Genomic DNA, 21,029 nt, shown 5'->3' with positions numbered 1-21,029 from the left:
CCTTCACCAATACAATTTCTAATCAATCTTTTAACTGCTCAAAGGAATCTGTATTTAGACAGTTTAGAACATCTCATGCCTCTCACAGTTGGGAGGCTCTGAGCAATCACATGTGGCCGGAAAAATCTATTCAGGTAGGTTAGAGGACTTCCAAAGGAGTTTGTAGGTTGAAACACCGTCACACCCAGGAATTATTAACTGGAGCTGTAAGTTAACTCTTTTTTTCAGAGAGAGGTAGTGGGGGACAGCCCCCCGTAAAGTCAGAGGTGTAGGTGAGAGCACAAAGCAGAAAGTAGGCAGACTCTGGTTTTGGGGGTAGATGTTCGAGAATTTCCAGGGGGACTCCTGAGGCTCGATCCCGCCTTTGCTTATGCCGAGCCTCCTTCCTCATGACCTTTGCCACGGGCAGAGCTGCTCACGCAGGCTCCCGGCAGTCATACGATGATTTTTATATCCTGTTTCCTTCTTTTTTTTGACTTGAAGTCTATTTTGTCTGATGTGAGTATGGCTAACACTCATTTTCTTCTGGATGTCATTTTCTTGGTGTATCATCTTCCATTCCCTCACATTGAGCTCATGTTTTTCTTGACAATTGAGGTGAGTTTCCTGAAGGCAGCATATTTAGTTTTGTTTTGTTTTTTAATCCATTCATTCCCTCTTTGTCTTCTGACTGGTGAGATCAATGCATTTATAATTAGGGTCATTATTGATAAATGAGGATTTCGTGTTGCTGTTTTTTACCTTCTCGTTACTCCAGATCTCCACAATTTCTTTTTCTTCGAGCTTCTGTCCACCATTTTAGTTTGGAGGTTTTATGTGATATTTTGCTCAGTTCCCTTTTTTAATATTTTTTGTTTACTACTTTAGATTTTTGTTTTGTGGTTGCCACAAGTTTTACATAAAACATTTCAGATAAAGTAGTCCTTTTTCAGCTGATAGCATCTTATTAATTTGCCTATACAAATTCCATCCTTTTATTTTTCCCTTTTATGCTTTGTTGTCTCAAATTATCCCATTTTATGTCCTGAATTTGTTACCAAATTGAAATAGTTATAGTTTTTATTTACTACATTTCCTCCCCTTTAATCTTTATGCTATAACGAAATATTTAACAACCTATTTTGATATATAGATTTACAATTTTCTGATTCTGTTTATCACCTTACTCAAAGTTTTATGCATTGTTTTGTTTGTTTGTTTCAAGTAAAGGAGTTTCAAGGACTTCCTTGTGGCTCAGATGGTAAAGCATCTGCCTTCAATGTGGGAGACCCAGGTTCGATCCCTGGATTGGGAAGATCCCCTGGAGAAGGAAATGGCAACCCACTCCAATACCCTTGCCTGGATAATCCCATTGGCAGAGGAGCCTAGTAGGCAACAGTCCATGGGGTCGCAAAGAGTCGGACACAACTGAATGACTTCACTTCAAAGGAGTTTCAATACCTTGTAAGACAGGTCTAGGGGTGATAAACTTCCTCAGCTTTTGTTTGTCTGTGAAAGTTTATTTTCCTTTATATCTGAATGATAACTTTGCTGGATAGAGTATGCTTAGCTAATAGTTTTCATCTTTCAATAGTTTGAGAATGTGAGTCCACTCTTCTGACATGTAGAGTTTCTGCTGAGAAATGTGCTGATACACTAATGGGAGTTCCTTTGTAGATTGCTGGTTTTGTTTTGTTTTGTTTTTTAATTGACTGCCTTTAAATATCTCTTTTTCATTAACTTTTTACAGTTTTAATATAATGTCTCCTAGAGAAGGACTTTTTGCATTAGGGTAATTAGATGTTCTCTTACCTTCAAGAATGTTTATCTCAGTTCCTTCCCTGTGTTTTGGAAGTTCTCAGCTATTGTTTCCTTAAATATCCTCTCTATTCCTTTCTCTTTTTTCCTTATATTGTACCTATTATTATTATGTTGCACTTCTAATGGAGTCAGATAGCTCTTGTAGAATTTCGTTTTAATATCTTATTTCTTCTCATCTTCTACCTATATGATGTTTAGATTTCTATCTTTGAGCTTGCTATTCTCACTCCCTGATGATCTTCTGTATTACCACTGGTTTCTAAATGCATTCTTTATTTTAATGAGTTCTTCAGCTCCAGAATTTCTGACTGGTTCCTTTTTAGAGTTTCCATATCTTTGGTAAGGTATTGCTTCTGTTCATTCATTTTAATCCTGAGCTAGTAAACATTTTTTCCCTGAGTTTTCTCATAGTTCAGAGTTATCTCATGACGTATATTTTAAATTCTCTATCAGTTAGATCACAATATTCTATGAATTTAAATTAAGTTTCTATAGAATTATTATTTTATTTGTGTGATGCTGTGTTAAGGTAATTTTTAATGGTTCTGGATGAAATATTTCTTTGCCAATGCATGTAACATAGACACCTTTCTTTAGGTAAAACATTATTGTTGTTATTTGTTGTTTAGCCGCTAAGTCATGTCTGACTCTTTTGCAACCCCTTGGACTGTAGCTTGCCAGGCTCCTCTGTCCATGGGATTTCCCAGGCAAAAGACCTGGAGCAGGTTGTTATTTCCTTCTCCAGGGAATCTTCCCAACCCAGGAATCAAAGCCACATCTCCTGCATTGGCATGTGGATTCTTTACCACTGAGCCACCTGGAGAACTTTTTAATTTGATTTTTTCTTTTGTTTTTGAGTAGATGGCACTCTAGCGTAAGTTTGCTTTCCCCCCCCCCCCCCTCCCCCCTCTACCTGCGCTGCCTCTGGCTGTATTTTAGAATCAACATTTTTCACCCTGCACCACCTCCCGGAGATGTCACCCAGTGACCTCACTGCTTATGCCCACAGGGTTGCTGGTGATGTGCTGCTGCTGGTGTCAGTGTTGTCACTGGTTACAGCGCACGGGACACTGAGATGGCAGGCACCTCCATCTCATCCGGATTTGCTTGGCTTGTGGGTTCCACTGCCTGGGGTGGAGGAGGATTGCCAGGAGTTAGGGGTCACGGACACTTCTGCCACTTTCGTGGTTGTCAGGTTTACAGGTGCCACTGTGGCAGGCAAAGAGGTTGAGTGGTGGGTGCTTCTGCAGGTTAGGGATGGGGTCACAGGCCCCACCTTCACTGCTGCCCAATTCTCTGGGGCTATCAGCACCACTGTGACCAGAAGACTGGAGTCATTTCTGCCACCTACCCTGTTGCTGTTGTGTTCTCTAAGACTGTGGGCTCAGATCCCATGGCTGGGGAGGCAGTCCAGTATTGTATGCATTTTATGTTGTTCCCAAGTTCTGCCTCTTCTATGTGTTCCAGTCCACCTACATTTAGGTATACAGATGTGTGGAACTTTCTTGCATCCTGGTGAATTGAATGCAGGAAACTTTTTTGAATTTTAAAGTTTTAGTGGTTGTAGATTGAAGGGGAGAAATGAAGGGAGTATTTCATATCACTATGATGTTGACCAGAATTCTGCCACTATAATTTTCATTTCATGCATCACGCTTTTTTGGTTGGTTTTTGATAGGTTTAATTTCCATATAAAGTGAAGTCGCTCAGTCGTGTCCGACTCTTTGCAACCCCATGGACTGTAGCCTATCAGGCTCCTTGGTCCATGGGATTTCCCAGGCAAGAGTGCTGGAGTGGATTGCCATTTCCTTCTCCAGGGGATCTTCCCTACCCAGGAATCAAACCCAGGTCTCCCACATTGCAGGCAGACGCTTTACCGTCTGAGCCACCAGGGAAGCTGGTCATAATAATTTTATTTCAATTAGTAATATTTTTATCAAATTAAATTGTTATTTCTCCATAAACTTGAAATTTGTTTTTTATGGAAGCCTCCATTTCAACTAATTTTTTAAACTATTAAAATTACACAAGTGGTATGAGGAACTGACTGTTTTGGGCATGTTAAAATTCAGCTCATAGCTGAGTGGAAAAAAAAGAAGCTAGGATAAGAAATTATATTGTCTGAAAATTTTAAACGTTGGGAGAAGGCAATGGTACCCCACTCCAGTACTCTTGCCTGGAAAATCCCATGGACGGGGGAGCCTGGTAGGCTGCAGTCCATGGGGTCGCTAAGAGGCGGACACGACTGAGCGACTTCACTTTCACTTTTCACTTTCATGCATTGGAGGAGGAAATGGCAACCCACTCCAGTGTTCTTGTCTGGAGAATCCCAGGAACGGCAGGGCCTGGTGGGCTGCCGTCTATGGGGTCGCACAGAGTCGGACACGACTGAAGTGACTTAGCAGTAGCAGCAGCAGCAGCAGCATTGTCTGAAAATTTTAAACGTGAAAAGCAGGGCTCTTCTGGCAGAATTTAAGCATTATAATAATACAGTTTCTAACATAGTAAGAATTTCACTAAAAAGAAGGATATAATCCAGTAGGGGGAAATGAGGAGAAAATAGTTCCGGAGGTGGGTTCCTGGAAAAATTTTTTATATGTAGAATGTTTGCTACAGAGTTTCAGTCAGTGACTGTCATGCAGGAGAATCTAATTACTAGAAGACAGATGCAGTCAGGTGAGCTTCAAGGATATCTTACAATCTCAAAAATAAATAAGTAAATAGAGTCCCAGGAAAGAAAAGAGAAACAAAATCCAAATTTTATGGGTGTATCAGTTCAGTTTAGTCTCTCAGTCATGTCTGACTTTTGCGACCACATGGACTGCAGCATGCCAAGCTTCCCTGTGCATCACCAACTCCCGGAGTTTACTAAAACTCAGGTCCATTGATTCAGTGATGCCATCCAACCATCTCGTCCTCTGTCGTCCCCTTCTCCTCCTGCCTTCAATCTTTCCCAGCATCAGGGTCTTTTCAAATGAGTCAGCTCTTCACATCAGGTGGCCAAAGTATCAGAGTTTCAGCTTCAACATCAGTCCTTACAATGAATATTCAGGACTGATTTCCTTTAGGATGGACTGGTTGGATCTCCATGCAATCCAAGGGACACTCAAGAGTCTTCTCCAACACCACAGTTCAAAATCATCAGTTCTTCGGTGCTCAGCTTTTTTATAGTTTAACTCTCACATCCATACATGACTACTCTAAAAACCATAGCCTTGACTAGATGGACCTTTGTTGGCAAAGTAATGTCCCTTCTTTTTAATATGCTAAGTTGGTCATAACTTTTCTTCCAAGGAGTAAGCATCTTTTAATTTCATGGCTGCAGTCACCATCTGCAGTGATTTTGGAGCCCCCCAAAAAATAATGTTTGCGCTGTTTCTCCATCTGTTTGCCATGACGTGATGAGACCAGATGCTATGATCTTTGTTTTCTGAATGTTGAGCTTTAAGCCAACTTTTTCACTCTCCTCTGCACCTTCCATCAAGAGCCTCTTTACTTCTTCTTCACCTTTCACCATAAGGGTGGTATCATCCTCATATCTGAGGTTATTGGTATTTCTCCTGGCAATCTTGATTCCAGCGTGTGTTTCATCCAGCCCAGGTTTTCCTATGATGTTCTCTGCATATAAGTTAAATAAGCAGGGTGACAACATATAGCCTTGATGTACTCCTTTTCCTCTTTGGAACCAGTCTGTTGTTCCATGTCCAGTTCTAACTGTTGCTTCCAGACCTGCATACAGATTTCTCAAGAGGCAGGTCAGGTGGTCTGGTATTCCCATCTCTTTCAGAATTTTCCACAGTTTATTGTGATCCACACAGTCAGCGGCTTTGGCATAGTCAATAAAGCAGAAGCAGATGTTTTTCTGGAACTCTCTTGCTTTTTCGATGATCCAGTAAATGTTGGCAATTTGATCTCTGGTTCCTCTGCCTTTTCTAAAACCAACTTGAATATCTGGAAGTTCATGGTTCAAATATTGCTGAAGCCTGGCTTGGAGAATTTTGAGCATTACTTTACTAGCCTGTGAGATGAGTGGAATTGTGCTGTAGTTTGAGCAATCTTTAGCATTGCCCTTTTTTTGAATTGGATTGAAACTGACCTTTTTCCAGTCCGGTGGCCACTGCTGAGTTTTCCAAATTTGCTAGCATATTGAGTGCAGCATTTTCACAGTATCATGTTTAAGGATGTATCTTTATGGATGTATAACAAAATCCAAAAGAAGAAAGTAAACAATTATATAAATCAAAGACTCATTTTGTATTCAAATTTTGTGCATATACTTTTACCAAGCAGTTATACTATCATCCTACACCAGATATACAACTGAAATTCCTACTGTGCTTCATGTTGTCTTCAATACTGACCCAGATATATCAGTAGGTATAACTGTGCAGAGTTAGTATAAAGAGAAGGGAGAAATCTCATTTTAGATATAACATTTGGTGAAAGAACCAGTTTATACTACTCGCCACATTTTAAGGTCTCAATAGACACACTGTAGCTAGTGATTACTGTATTAGGCAGTGTAGATATAAGAAAATATCCATTATCACAAAAATTATATTAGAAAGATATGTTCTAGATCTTTAATAAATTAGACAACATTCAGTGTAGTAATCTTAAATGATAATACAGGGCATCCCTGGCTTGGAACTGCTAAGTTTGGCAAGTCAGTGTTCCCCTCCCCTCTACCTTCTTTCCATTCCTCACACTAAAAGTTGTTAACCTTTACTGATATATTTTCGTCTCCCCCTTTACAATTTTGGTGGCAGTTCATTAAGTTTGAATGAAATGTATTTGTAAAAATCATTATAAATTATGCTGTAATGTATTATAATTATAATACAAATTTATTTTATGTAAATCCATAGTGATATATCTTGAAATAAATGAAACTTGACTTATTCAATTGTTATAGTACTAGAGTATAATTAAAATGCAAGGTCATTTAGAAAATGGAATAAAACTTTTTAGGACTGGTATAAACATTTTATGTAGTCAAAGAAAAATAATTGGAAAATGCTAACCTCTTTCCTCCACAAATTAAACTAATTGAGATAATTGTGAGTTCCATAATTGAATTAAGGAACTGATATTTTTAGGGACAGGTCAGGAACCAACAGTTAGATCTGGACATGGAACAATAGGCTGGTTCCAAATAGGAAATGGGGTATGTCAAGGCTGTATATTGTCACTCTGCTTATTTAACTTATATGCAGAGTACATCATGAGAAACGCTGGGCTGGAAGAAGCACAAGCTGGAATCAAGATTGCTGGGAGAAATATCAACAACCTCAGATATGCAGATGACACCACCCTTATGGCAGAAAGTGAAGAAGAACTTAAAAGCCTCTTGATGAAAGTGAAAGAGGAGAGTGAAAAGTTGGCTTAAAGCTCAACATTCGGAAAACTAAGATCATGGCATCTGGTCCCATCATTTTATGGCAAATAGATGGGGACACAGTGGAAACAGTGTCAGATTTTATTTTTGGGGGGCTCCAAAATCACTGCAGATGGTGACTGCAGCCATGAAATTAAAAGATGCTTACTCCTTGGAAGAAAAGTTATGACCAACCTAGATAGCATATTAAAAAGCAGAGACATTACTTTGCCAACAAAGGTCCATCTAGTCAAGGCTATGGTTTTTCCAGTGGTCATGTATGGATGTGAGAGTTGGGCTGTGAAGAAAGCTGAGTGCCGAAGAATTGATGCTTTTGAACTGTGGTGTTGGAGAAGACTCTTGAGAGTCCCTTGGACTGCAAGAAGATCCAACCAGTCCATCCTAAAGGAGATCAATCCTGGGTGTTCATTTGAAGGACTGATGTGAAGCTGAAACTCCAATACTTTGGCCACCTCATGAGAGAGTTGACTCATTGGAAAAGACCCTGATGCTGGAGGGATTGGGGCAGGAGGAGAAGGGGATGACAGAGGATGAGATGGCTGGATGGCATCACTGACTCGATGGACATGAGTTTGGGTAAACACCGGGAGTTGGTGATGGACAGGGAGGTCTGGCTGTTGCGATTCATGGGCTCGCAAAGAGTCGGACATGACCGAGCGACTGAACTGAACTGAACTGATTACTTCTCTTAAAATACACAATTCTTAAACAGTGTGTGTGAGTGTTATATTTAGAATAAATCCATCAAATTAACTTTTCTTTAATGATGTACAATCAAGATTAGTGAGACTGTGTCTTCAAGAATGACTTTATTTATTTAGTTTCTCAGATGATTTATTTATGAGAGCAAACTTCCAGGTATACTGAGTCTAAGTCACCCAGCATCATCTTATAGTCAGTTGGAATTACTTGGAAATTCACTACTTTATTCTGTCTTTTACTATCAAATTATGTGAGAATTTACTCTTATTCTTAATAAAGGCAACTTAAGATAAAATAATTGTTATTTAGAGGATCTCACACTCCCAATAAAGTGATACCTCTTGATCTTTAAGATTCTAATAATCAGTCTATAGTTATTTCAAATTGGGTTCAAACAAGTGGATATTTTATTATTGATATAATTAGACAATTGAACTGGTGATTTTATCACATAATTTGTTGTATTCATAAAAAGTTTATATAATATAAAACTAAGTGTATACAGTTATGTAAAACACATATATCTTTGTCCTCATTCACTAGAAATAATTTATTGTTTCATTTTTAGGGATATTAAACATAGCTTTGGAGAAAGATATATTTTATCCAACACTAGGAGAATAATGGCTCAGATCTTTTCTATATAACAAAAGTTGTATACAGCTGTTGTATTTCAAGATTCCTCAGAATGAATTCATAAACAACTGAGGTGAATATTTTTTTCAGAGATTCATCAAAATTTAAGTTTCTCTCCATAGAGCTTCAGAAATAAACAATTGTGTTTTTGATATTATTGTTTATTTTGGTCTAATACTTGATTAGTTTTGGTAGAGAAATAGTATACAAATGCATCTTATTATTTTATGCACATATGCCTTAAATCCTTAGGGTTTACAAAAAACACAAGAGCACAAGTACATATACACAATCACAAACACCTAAGTCATTGATTCACTTAACAAGGAATCAGTGTTAACAAGGAATCAATGTTAATGTTTGGCTTTGAGTAAGCCAAACAGGAAAAAAAAAAAAAAAGGTGAAGTGGGGGGAAGTATCTCCTGGCCAAGTAGTAAATGGTTCAGGCATTACAATTAGTTTTTCAAAGAATGAAAAGAAGAAACTCAATTTGTTTTTTTTTCCTTGCTGGAAATAAGAAAGAAAATTCCTATTTTCGTAAAACTTTTCTTTTATATTGGGGTATAGTTGATTAGTAATGCTGTGTATAGAAAAGTGATTATGTTATTCTTTTCAAATTTTTTCCCATTTAACTTATTACACAAATATTAAGCAGAGTTCCCTGGGCTATATAGTAGGTCCTTATTTTTAATACAGTAGTGTGTATGTGTCAATCCCAAGCTCCCAAATTTATCCCTGTCCCTCAAGCCCATGGGGTTGCAAGAGTAGGACATGACTTAGGGACTAAACCACCACTCATTTCTTTGCTAACCATAAGATTATTTTCTAAGACTGTGAACCTGTGTCTCTTTTATAAATAAATTCATTTGTATCATTTCTTTAGATTTCACATATGATTGATATCAGATGATATCTGTTGAAGAAACTCCATTTCTGAAAAGTGAAGATATTCATTCATTCTTTGAGTGTAAAAACTAAAAGTTTTATTTTCACATATTATGCAATTTTAATATAATTTCCACTGACAGTTTAGATAAAGGTAGATTGAAAGTTAAAGTGGCTCAGTCCTGTCCGACTCTTTGCAACCCCATGGACTATAAAGTCCATGGAATTCTCTAGGCCAGAATACTAGAGTGGGTAGCCTCTCCCTTCTCCAGGGGATCTTCCCAAACCAGGGATCAAACCCAGGTCTCCTGCAATGCAGGCGGATTCTTTACCAGATGAGCCACAAGGGAAGCCCAAGAATACTGGAGTGGGTAGCCTGTCCCTTCTCCAGGGGGATCTTCCCAATCCAGGAATCCTACATTTCAAGTGGACTCTTTACAAACTGAGCTATTAGGGAAGCCCAAAAGCAAACTGGGCTTCCCTCATGGCTCAGCTGGTAAAGGCTCAGCTGGTAAAGGCTCAGCTGATAAAGGCTCAGTTGGTAAAGAATCTGGTAAACTGTATGTTATCATACACTTCACTGTTATTGATATACATGTTAGCTTCTCATTTGAAGACATATTCCTGAAGTCAGGTTTTTATGTTATTCTATATATCCCCTGCTGCTGCTGCTAAGTCGCTTCACTCGTGAACGACTCTGCGACCCCACAGACGGCAGCCCACCAGGCTCCCCCGTCCCTGGGATTCTCCAGGCAAGAACACTGGAGTGGGTTGCCATTTGCTTCTCCAATGCATGAAAGTGAAAAGTGAAAGTGAAGTCGCTCAGTTGTGTCCCGTGTCCGACTCTTGGCGACCTGATGGACTGTAGCCTACCAGGCTCCTCTGTCCATGGGAGTTTCCAGGCAAGAGTACTGGAGCGGGGTGCCATTGCCTTCTCCGATATATCCCCTAGCATTAGTATTTATTTTTTAGAATATAGAAGGCATTCTGCAATTGTTTGAGGAATAAACAATTCTGTCTTCCTATGTTATTGTGAAAAGTATAGGGTATGATACTAGAAATAGAGAATTTTCAAGATAAATTTCAGTAACTGACCAGACCTCTGGTATATATAACATTACTTTGAATGTTTCACTCCTAACAATATTTATTCATGCTATTTCTTTTCTAATGGTGTTTGTTAGTTTTTCTATATGTAGAATGAGAGAAATTCTTTTTTGCAATGGAATGAAGGCAGCAGTGCCTGAGGTATGTGTGATAGGAAGAAAATATCATTTTTTAAAAATCATGAATTGTAATGAATTATGTTGAATAAGCAAGCAGGAAAAATTAATTTTTGAAAACACATTAAAGTAACTTAATTTACTTTAAATCCAGACTTAGCATCAAATTCTGTATACTTTTATGTAAAATTTATAATTAAAAATTTACCAACTAGTATAAGATTATAAATTATACATTAATTTATTACTCAGAAATATAAAATAATGTTAATTTATTCTTATATTATATATGATAAAATACCTTACCACGCAATCCAAGCTTTGTATAATTCACTGATTAAAATCTTATTACAACTTATAAGCCATATTCTGAATTTTAGAAATAGTGTCATTAGCTTAGAGAGGCATCCTGTTTGAACCATGAGTTTTTAAAAAATCAAAATTTTAGAACAAATTTTACATTAAATTAACAGTATTAAAACACTGGCCCTGGGAACTTCTTTTTAGCCAGAATGAAGCTGAGTGTCAGGGCTTCCCACATGGCTTGAACCCGAGGCCTAGGTTTTAGCTTCCCAAAAAAGATTAACACTAAAGCTACACACATGGCCACCCCAGCCAACTTCCAGGCTGTTTTAGAGTAGTGGATGGGGATGGGATGTGTACTTTGCCAGTTACTGTGGTCTACCCAGGAGTTCCTGGGAGCAGCCAGTACCTAATCTTGGATCTTATTAGTCAATGTTTGGTCTTAGTAAATGATATTTTGGAGAAGGCAATGGCACCCCACTCCAGTACTCTTGCCTGGAAAATCCCATGTATGGCGGAGCCTGATAGGCTGCAGTCCATGGGGTTGCTAAGAGTTGGATAGGACTGAGCGACCTCCCTTTCACTTTTCACTTTCATTTATTGGAGAAGGAAATGGCAGCTCACTCCAGTACTCTTGTCTGGAGAATCCCAGGGTCGGGGGAGCCTGGTGGACTTCCATCTATGGGGTCCCATAGAGTCAGACATGACTGAAACGACTTAGCAGCTTAGCAAATGATATTTATTTTTCATAATGGATGCATTTAAATAACTTAACAAGTCAATCTGTATGAATACTGCCTAAACTATAAGTTCTAGTCTAAAAAATATTGTTGTTTTCAGGGGAAGTTTTCCTATGGTATGCTCAAGAGGAAAAATAATCTATAAAACATGAGAGTTGAATCAATTTAGTAAGTAGTAATAGATTTTTTAAGGGTTTTTTATTTTTTTGCCACACTGCATGGCTTGTGGGGTCATAGCTCTCCAACCACAGATTGAACCTGGGCCCTCAGCAGTGCAAGTGTGGAGTTCTAACCACTGGAATGCAAGGGAATTCTCTTAGTACTAGATTTGAGAGAAGAGCACATATATTTTTTTAAATACTGATTATGTATAAATTTTCATTGAACAGCTATATCATTTTCAGGGAGTTTTTAAACTTTTCATAAGTAAATGGTGAAAAAAACCAAATAGACCAAAGGAATATCAAATAGAACTTAATAAGTAGATTTTTGCTTAAGGAGATTTTTTCTAGAAGGATTTTCTTTTCCAAAAGGTAAAACTGGGAAAATATTGCTTTCATTAAGTACTATACTAAGTATTTGCTATACATTTAAAAACCGATGCTTTCAAAATATAATTATTTTCATTAATTCAAACAGTTATTTACTAAAATATCTATTTGATACCTTCGATGTATCAGTAGTGTTTCTACATGGTTTTTATATCAATTACATTTAAAATAAAGACATTTGTGGGGGATCTCCTGGTGGCCCAGTTGTTGGGATCAGCACTTTCATGGCAATGGCCCAGGTTCAATCCCTGGTCCAGGAACTAGGATCCTGAAAGCGGTATGGTGTGACCAAAAATAAATAAATAAAGACATTATTTAAAAATGAATTCTCGAGTTTTTAAAATAAAATAGTTATTATTTCCTGAAATATTCATACAGAAATATGACAACATTTGGGGCTTCCCTGGTAGCTCAACTGGTAAAGAATCTGCCTGCAATGCAGGAGACCCAGTTTGATTCCTGGGTTGGGAAGAGCCACTGGAGAAGGGATAGGCCATCCACTTCAGTATTCTTGGGCTTCCCTTGTGGCTCATCTAGTAAAGAATCTGCCTGCAAAGCGGGAGACCTGAGTTTGATCTCTGGGTTGGGAAAATCACCTGAAGAAGGGAAAGGCTACCCACTCCAGTATTTTGGCCTGGAGAATTCCATGGACTATACAGTCGCAAAGAGTCGGACACACCTGAGCATCTTTCATTTCACTTTGCATGACAGAGTTTAAATAATTTTAGTCTGTTCATCAGGGGAAAAAAATAAGCTTTTTCAACATTTAATTAAATACAGTAACATTTCACCTTTTAAGGAAACAAAGTTTATGCCATAAAAATCCTAATTTCTTTGTACATTGATTTCTTTCTTCAGTTCAGATCAGTTCAGTCACTCAGTCGTGTCTGACTCTTTGCGACCCCATGAATCCTAGTATGCCAGGCCTCCCTGTCCATCACCAACTCCCAGAATTCACCCAAACTCACATCCATCGAATCAGTGATGCCATCCGGCCATCTCATCCTCTGTCGTCCCCTTCTTCTCCTGCCCTCAATCCCTCCCAGCATCAGAGTCTTTTCCAATGAGTCAACTCTTCGCATGAGGTGGCCAAAGTACTGGAGTTTCAGCTTTAGCATCATTCTTTCCAAAGAACACCCAGGACTGATCTCCTTTAGAATGGACTGGTTGGATCTTCTTGTAGTCCAAGGGATTCTCAAGAGTCTTCTCCAACACCACAGTTCAAAAGCATCAATTCTTTGGCGCTCAGCTTTCTTCACAGTCCAGTTCTCACAAACAGCTTTATTGAGATATGTTAGACACTGTAAGAGGAACTCATCAAACACTAGACTTTGAAATGAAGTTTGGGGCTGTTCTTGTCAGTTACTTGAAGAAAGACTAGTCAGGCAAGTATGAAGAGTGGCAGAGAAATGTATGTTCAACTATCAACTATTCTACTTCTCTTACATCCCATCCTTCATTGTTATACAACAAAAATATATTTCTGAAATTTCTATTCCCGTGTGACAAAATTAAAAGCTTCACACACTTCCTAGGTACCTTATTACTAGAAATATTTTGGTTGTTGGCATAGCCTTTCTCCTTCTCCCCTTCCTATCCTACAACCTCAAAGGAAACTTAAATGTATTTTAGAAACATGTGACAAAAATATGAAATGAAATGGTGTATTGCAAACCAGGCAGAATGCAGCACACTGAAAATGAGATTCTAAGTCTTGATAATATGTGTAACTACTGAATGCATTTCACCCTTTTAAGAACAATGGTGGTTTTATTTGACTCCCCAACTAATTTTCCTTGTTTATAATGTCTTATTATATTTTATCTATAACTATTACTTCTTATTCTTGATAATTGATAGCTAACTTTAAAGAATTTTGAAGATCTTAAATAATACATTTCATCTCTTGTATTATTTTGAAATATTTTATTTTAGCCTCATAGATAGTAACTAGTTAATTACATCATGAAAATGATTTATTTGTTTCAACGGTATCCTTAGAATGCTTTTTTTGTCATATCAAACTACTAACCTTAACCCCTCTGCCATATTTCCTTTGCTGATGAGCAATATCAATTCTGATATCTCATGACCTCATGAAAAATTACAGTTCTACAGCACTTAATTTTATAGCATGTTTGTTCGAGATGAGGATAGAAAAGCATTTGCCAGAAGGAGACATTGTATCTATTTTCTCTTTACAAGTGACATTGTAAACCTATTTCCAGACAGTTGTGTGAAAATGTGAGATTTTCTCCTCCACTCTAGTCTGCCTGTGAGCTTAGTCGTGCAGTCATGTCTTTTTATGACACCATGAATGGTAGCCCACCAGGCTCCTCTGTTCATGGGACTTTTCGGGCAAGAATACTGGAGTGGGCTGCCATTTCCTCCTCCAGAGGATCTTCCCAACCCAGGAATCAAATCGGTGTCTCATACATCTTCTGCATTGCAGGTAGATTCTTTACCTGCTGAGCCATTGGGAGAGCCCACTCTTTGGTTTAGAAGACTACTAAGACCACTAAAGATATTTTTAAGTTTTAAGATATACAAATCCATATGGGTAGAATCTCAGAACTGGAATCAATTAGTAAATTTCTCTCAGATATTAATTATAGCTGTAAGGACTATGAGAGAGTAAGAGAGAGAGATTTGAGGTCTTGACATAGTTATAAATTCAATCACTAAAACCAGAACCATGGGGTCAGCATTCTTCTTTTATCTTACCACAGGCATCTAATGGCTATTGTAGTTTTTTCAGTTCTGTCTCCTTACTAACTCCTTAACAACCCCGAGAACAATTTTCTCCTTCATATCCACATTGATATTGCCTTGGTTCAAGTTATCAGCATCTCTAATCTTGTTAGAAATGTACTATTACTGCCATTGCTGTCTCTAAATTCATACTTCCAGTTCATCCTCTCAATAATGCCAGAGAGGTCATTCTAAAAAATAAATGTGATCATAATATTTGTCTATTTGAAATTCTACAGTAGACCACTATTGGCTAACATAAAGTTCAAATAGTTCAGCTTGGCACACAAATATCTCCCTAATCTGGTCCCTAGAAATCACTGTAACCTCTGTCCAACTAGGCTTTCTCTATATTTCTAGAATGAAAAATTACTTACTGAATTCACTGAATATTATGCATGTTTAGGAAATATTAAGTTTTGTGCATGTTTTTTTCTGGGCTTCCCAGGTGGCTAGTGGTAAAGAACCACTTGCCAATGCAGGAGACATAAGAGATGCGGGTTTGATTCCTGGGTCAGGAAGATACCCTGGAGGAGGGAATGACAACCCACTCCAGTATTCTTGCCTTGAGAATCCCATGGACAGGGGAGCCTGGAAGTTCTCTGGGTCACAAAGAATCAGACATGACTGAAGCAACTTAGCATGCACACATGCTTTTCTACAAGTTCCTCATCATATTTTCTCAAGAAAAATACCTAATATCATGTGATATAAATCTTGCACATCTCATCTCTAATGCTTGCTGCTGCTGCTGCTAAGTTGCTTTAGTCGTGTCCGACTCTGTGCGACCCCATAGACAGCAGCCCATTAGGCTCCTCTGTCCCTGGGATTCTCCAGGCAAGAACACTGGAGTGGGTTGCCATTTCCTTCTTCAATGCATGAAAGTAAAAAGTGAAAGTTAAGTCACTCAGTCGTGTCCAACTGTTAGCGACCCCATGGACTACAGCCCACCAGGCTCCTCCATCCATGGGATTTTCCAAGCAAGAGTACTAGAGTGGGGTGCCATTGCCTTCTCCGCTCTAATGCTTAGTGGCCACCATTTATTTTAAAAATGAATAATTGACATTAATTTTCCACACTGTATGCTATGTGGGCAACATTAACGTGTTCAGCATTTAATAACATTTTATTCCTTTTTCTTCCAGGAGACAATATTTTTCCTATAGGCAGTTGTTCTGTCTTGTTTCCTGCATTTCTAAACACAAAATGTCTAAGTAACATGGAGGTGTTCCTGGAGAATGTTTTCATTACATTTTGTTCATTTCTTCCTCCACCTATGTCTTCTTCTTAAGAAATAAACAACCAGCTATAGCAATGAATAATTAAATGTCAAAATAATCTTTCCTTACCTAAAGGGACATGCTTTTCCTCCTGTCTTTTTTCCATTGAATTCATCTATAAAATCTTTTCTAATTTGCCAGAGTCTTTAGTACTATTTTTTGTCCATCAATATTTTAAAAATAAGCAACTCAGTAATGATGGATGAACTAATATGAAACTAATCTTCCCACAGATAAGAGCTATAATGTCTGAATTTAAAATATACATATATATGCATACCTACATATGAAAAAATATGTATGCATATGAGTGAGAAAAAATATATGAAGGTACTTTGAGAGAGAAAAAAGACAGATGATCCTTAAAGAGTGGGGTTGCAATAAGTGCGATGATCATGTGTGCTGACTTTTCCCTAAAGGCACTCTCCAGGTTTCACACAAGATGTCTGGAACTCAAACAGGAATCTGCAGCCTTACCATCCTGAGGACCTGGAGGGCAAAGTTAACACAATCCCCTGGATTGTGAAATGTAGGTAATAAATACACTTAAAGGAGGGAATTGTAGCGAGATGCTCCAAAATCTGTGCAAACTCACTTTAGATCATGCCAAATTATACAGAAGTGTGGGAGATCCCAGCGGATCCAGTGGCAGAGAACAATAGCAAAAAAGCTGAAAAAATTAAGCAGAACCCATAATTTCTACAATCAAGCATCTACACCATCCAGAATATAATCAAAATTTGCTCTACTTGTGAAGAAACAGGAAACTGTGACCAATAATCAAAAGTAAAAGAAGTGAATCTGAAAACAAGAGTTTGAAATTTATAGAGAATTTAACATTTATTTTAAATTTGAAGAGTTCAATGAAAACTATAGTCACTTAGATAAATGTGAGTTAATCACAACTGCAAAATGAATGTAATGAAAAGAAGCAAATTGAAATTGAAGAATTGAAAAGTAAAATATCAAAGGGATGGGCCTAACACCCTACTGTAGACTGCAGGAAAAATCAACTGTATATTTTAGTCACAGATAGACCACTAGAAGATTTAAAAGCTGGAAATATAGATTAAAAATAGTTTTAAAAATGAATATATCCTCAGCTTCCTGTGGTAAAACAGTCAGCATGTACACAACTGGAGTCTAGAGAAAGATGAGAGACATAAGGCTGGGAAAAAAATGGAAGATTAATGAATTCAAATTCCCAAATATGGGGAGAACTATACAATTACTGATCAAAGTTCTATGAACCTTAATCAAGGTAAAACAAAGAAAATCACATCCAGAAACATGTTAGTCAAATTGCTCAAAAATCAAGACAAACAAATAAAACAGAATAAAAGAACAAATTACATACAGGAGAACAATTGTATAGATGAATGACAATTGATTTTTCATTAAAAAAGGAAACCAGAGGTCAATGGAACAACATCTTTAAAGTATTTTTCAAAATATCCCACAAAACTGTCAACTAAGAAGTCTACATCATATTCGGGGGCAGACACAACCCATGGTAACCTCTGATTACTAAGTCCTTGTATAATCCCTTTTTGAGTGTTGGGAGAAACTGTGCCTTGTTTCAGCAATTTTATCTATGGTTTTCAAAGTAAGGGAAATAAAAGCATATATAAATGAAGTTACATGATTTTTATAGCAGCTTTATTCATAAAATCCCCAAATTGTAAGCAATGAAAAACCTATTAACAGGTGAAAGAAATAAAAAATTATATTTGTATTCCCAAAATGGAATGCTTCTTAGCATTGCAAAGTGACATGGAAATGACAGAGTCAACAACATAGATGAATCTCATATATATCCTGAGTGAAAGAAGCTGAACACAGAACAGTGCACTCTATACATTTCCATTTTTATGAAATTCTAGAACTGGAAAACCCAGACAATTATGAAAATAATTGTAAAAATTGTTACTTCTGGGTTGTTCATTGACTAGGAAAGGGCATGGAAGGCCTTTAGATAGTGAAGGAAATAGACTAAACTTATAGAGGAATTTGTTACAGATATGTGTTTGTCAATGTTCATTTTCACAGGTCAGGCCCAGGAAGCTGACTCTGAAATGAAGGTGAGCAGGATGGGAGCTGAAGAACTGAATTGCAGACCCAACTGCTGCCCTATACCAATAAGATCAACCAGCAGAAGAACTATGGTGTGATTTTAGACATCAACAGAAAGCTTATTAAGAATTGACATGAATTTTATAATCCATCATTATACCAATTAATGTAAAAAATATTATACTTTAACATTTAGTGATACACTAGATATATAAATTTTATAAGGAAAGAAATAATTGAATCACCATTTCATCTCTGTTTTCTCATTCACTAGTATCAAGTCATTGACCTAATATCTGGGGGAAAAAATAAAGGAAAATGTACGGTTTCACTTTTTGAATGTGAAATATTTATTTTGAGTGGCAAATTATCAAGCATGAAGATGTAAATGAAAACAACGGTACACAGATATACATGAATTATAGAAACTTAAAAGTACTAAATTCTTGCAGAATTCATGGAAATTAGCAAATTTAACAATTTATGGTTATGCTGGAAAAGATACTTAAATCACTCTTTTATATTAAAAAATAATTCTGAGGATATATGAATACCTTGTATGTAGGGTAACAAATGGTTCAGAAACACCCAAAAAAGTTGTATATGCCATGAGCCATCATTATTTTATTAACATCTTTTATTCCCAGATGTATGACTACTTATTAGGTGTTAATTCTTTAATGTTAATATCTTATTTTTGTCCCTCAAATATGCTTAATCATGTACGGAAGTAATGAAATAACCCCTGCTAAGTATTGTTCTGCAATTTTGGGTAATTAGTTTTATTGGCTATAATATAAATCCACCTAAAATTCATAGTAGGGCAAAACTATATTCTTGAAAATTACCTTATATTTAGCTTACTAGAACATGTCCCTAAGTAAACACTTGCGATATCAAGATTGTATCCATCCATTTGTTCCTCAAGTATCCCCAGACTCTGGTAAACTATTTGCCAATTAATAGGCACATATTAATTTTTAAAACAAATTATTAGACATAACATAATTAGTACAATATTTGCAATACTTTTGGTAATATTTTATTTTATATTCAAAGTATTTCAGGTAGCTTTCTCTATTGTAAAGTAATTCTGAATATATTCAGAAACTCACCATATATGAGCAGCTTTAAGGGATAACTTTTAAATAAGTGGAATTTTCTCCAATTCTGATAATATCAAGGTTTGCAAGCCTAGACCAGATTTGGATATTCTTAATGTGGATAGCATCTCTATCACAGAGTTAGATGAGAGATTTGAAATAAATAGTGCAAACTTTGTTATAGCCATTAGGACAAGGAGGACAAAATTTTCTTACTATGAGGGAAATTCAGGATGGATTTAATAACTGCAGAATATTGTGTATTTGACCTTAATAGTCTACTCCAAGGTCATTTAACTTCAATGAAGTACACTGGAAATAAAACTTGTGAAATTCAGTATGTATCAAAATAAAAATTTACAAGAATCCTTCTATCCCACTACCACTCTCAGTCACAGTGTTAAATTTCATTTTATGGAAAGTATTAATAGGATTTACACATTTATCTAAGTAAAAAGAGCTATAAGTTCCCTATTTAAATAGTGGAATGTATAATAAAAAATAATTTCAGCTGCATTATTAAAAGATACTTATTCTCCTCTTTTTATAACACATAAATCACCTGGATACTCCAAGGTTATAACTCGAGTTTTCCTATGACTCAATAGTTTCTTAATTTTCTAGCAAAAAAAAAAAAAAGTATGCATTCTAGAATGGTAGATCTTGGTCCTGTTCACTAATCATTTCTCCACCTTTGGCACTTTTCTGCTTTCAGAACTGTGCCCATTTTGATGACTTTTGGTCAAAGAAAAGAGACAGTAAGTGATGTGCGTCACTTCTGCATAGGAAGATTTAATTTTTCGTGCAAGACTCTAGATACCCCTGCACTAATGATTGTGGAAACAGTTGTTGATGTCTAGGTATACATGTAGCCATCACTGGCACAATAATCAGGACTTGTAGGAAATTTTACAAGAGCAATTAATACCTTTGAATTCAAAATGTTGTGTTGCTATTGTTGTCCCTGTTGTTGTAATTGCAATATATCTTATCATACCTTGATGGATAACTTCAGTGTTATTTCTATTCATATGTTCTAGTAGAGAAGAAAAATCATAAACTTTCTGTCTAGTAAAGAGACAACCTAAATCATTCATTGAAATCCTAAGTATCAAGAAGGATAAAACCAATGCCTAGGACAGAAAGGAGAAGTCTACATTCAGATGCATATTCCAGCATTATCCCAACAGTAGAGTTTCAGTTAAGAGAACAGGAGGTGCCATTTAGAAAGACTGAATATCAAATGTGTAGTTTAAGCACAAAGTTTTTACTCACTTTTCTAAAAGTCACATTTTATTATAAAAATCAGACTATGTATTTACAAATGAAAAAAAGTCACTAATTCAGAATATTATGTGAACTACAAAAAAATAAGTTATAAATGTGTTTATGTAAATAAAGTGCCCAACAGCTTTGGTATCTATTTATTTTTTAATTAAAACTTAGATATGGATGGCTTCCTAGAGTATAATTCTAAAACTTTTCCTTATTTGTTATTTCAAATTCAGTCAGTTCAGTTCACTCAGTCATGACTGACTCTTTGCGACACCATGAATTCTAGCACACCAGGCCTCCCTGTCCATC

The 21,029-nt window shown here is 36.7% G+C and overlaps 1 long non-coding RNA gene across 1 annotated transcript; it reads left to right on the top strand.

Moving 5' to 3' along the window:
- The first annotated feature begins 341 nt into the window (after positions 1-341).
- Positions 342-18,682, top strand: LOC123329383. Its single transcript, XR_006544765.2, has 3 exons — positions 342-597; positions 16,689-16,798; positions 18,319-18,682. It is a non-coding gene; the product is annotated as an uncharacterized LOC123329383 (long non-coding RNA).
- The last annotated feature ends 2,347 nt before the right edge of the window (positions 18,683-21,029 follow it).

This window comes from Bubalus bubalis, chromosome 15 (assembly GCF_019923935.1).
Source record: "Bubalus bubalis isolate 160015118507 breed Murrah chromosome 15, NDDB_SH_1, whole genome shotgun sequence".
Classification (NCBI taxonomy): Eukaryota; Metazoa; Chordata; class Mammalia; order Artiodactyla; family Bovidae; genus Bubalus; species Bubalus bubalis.
This window is presented reverse-complemented; position numbering and strand designations above follow the sequence as displayed.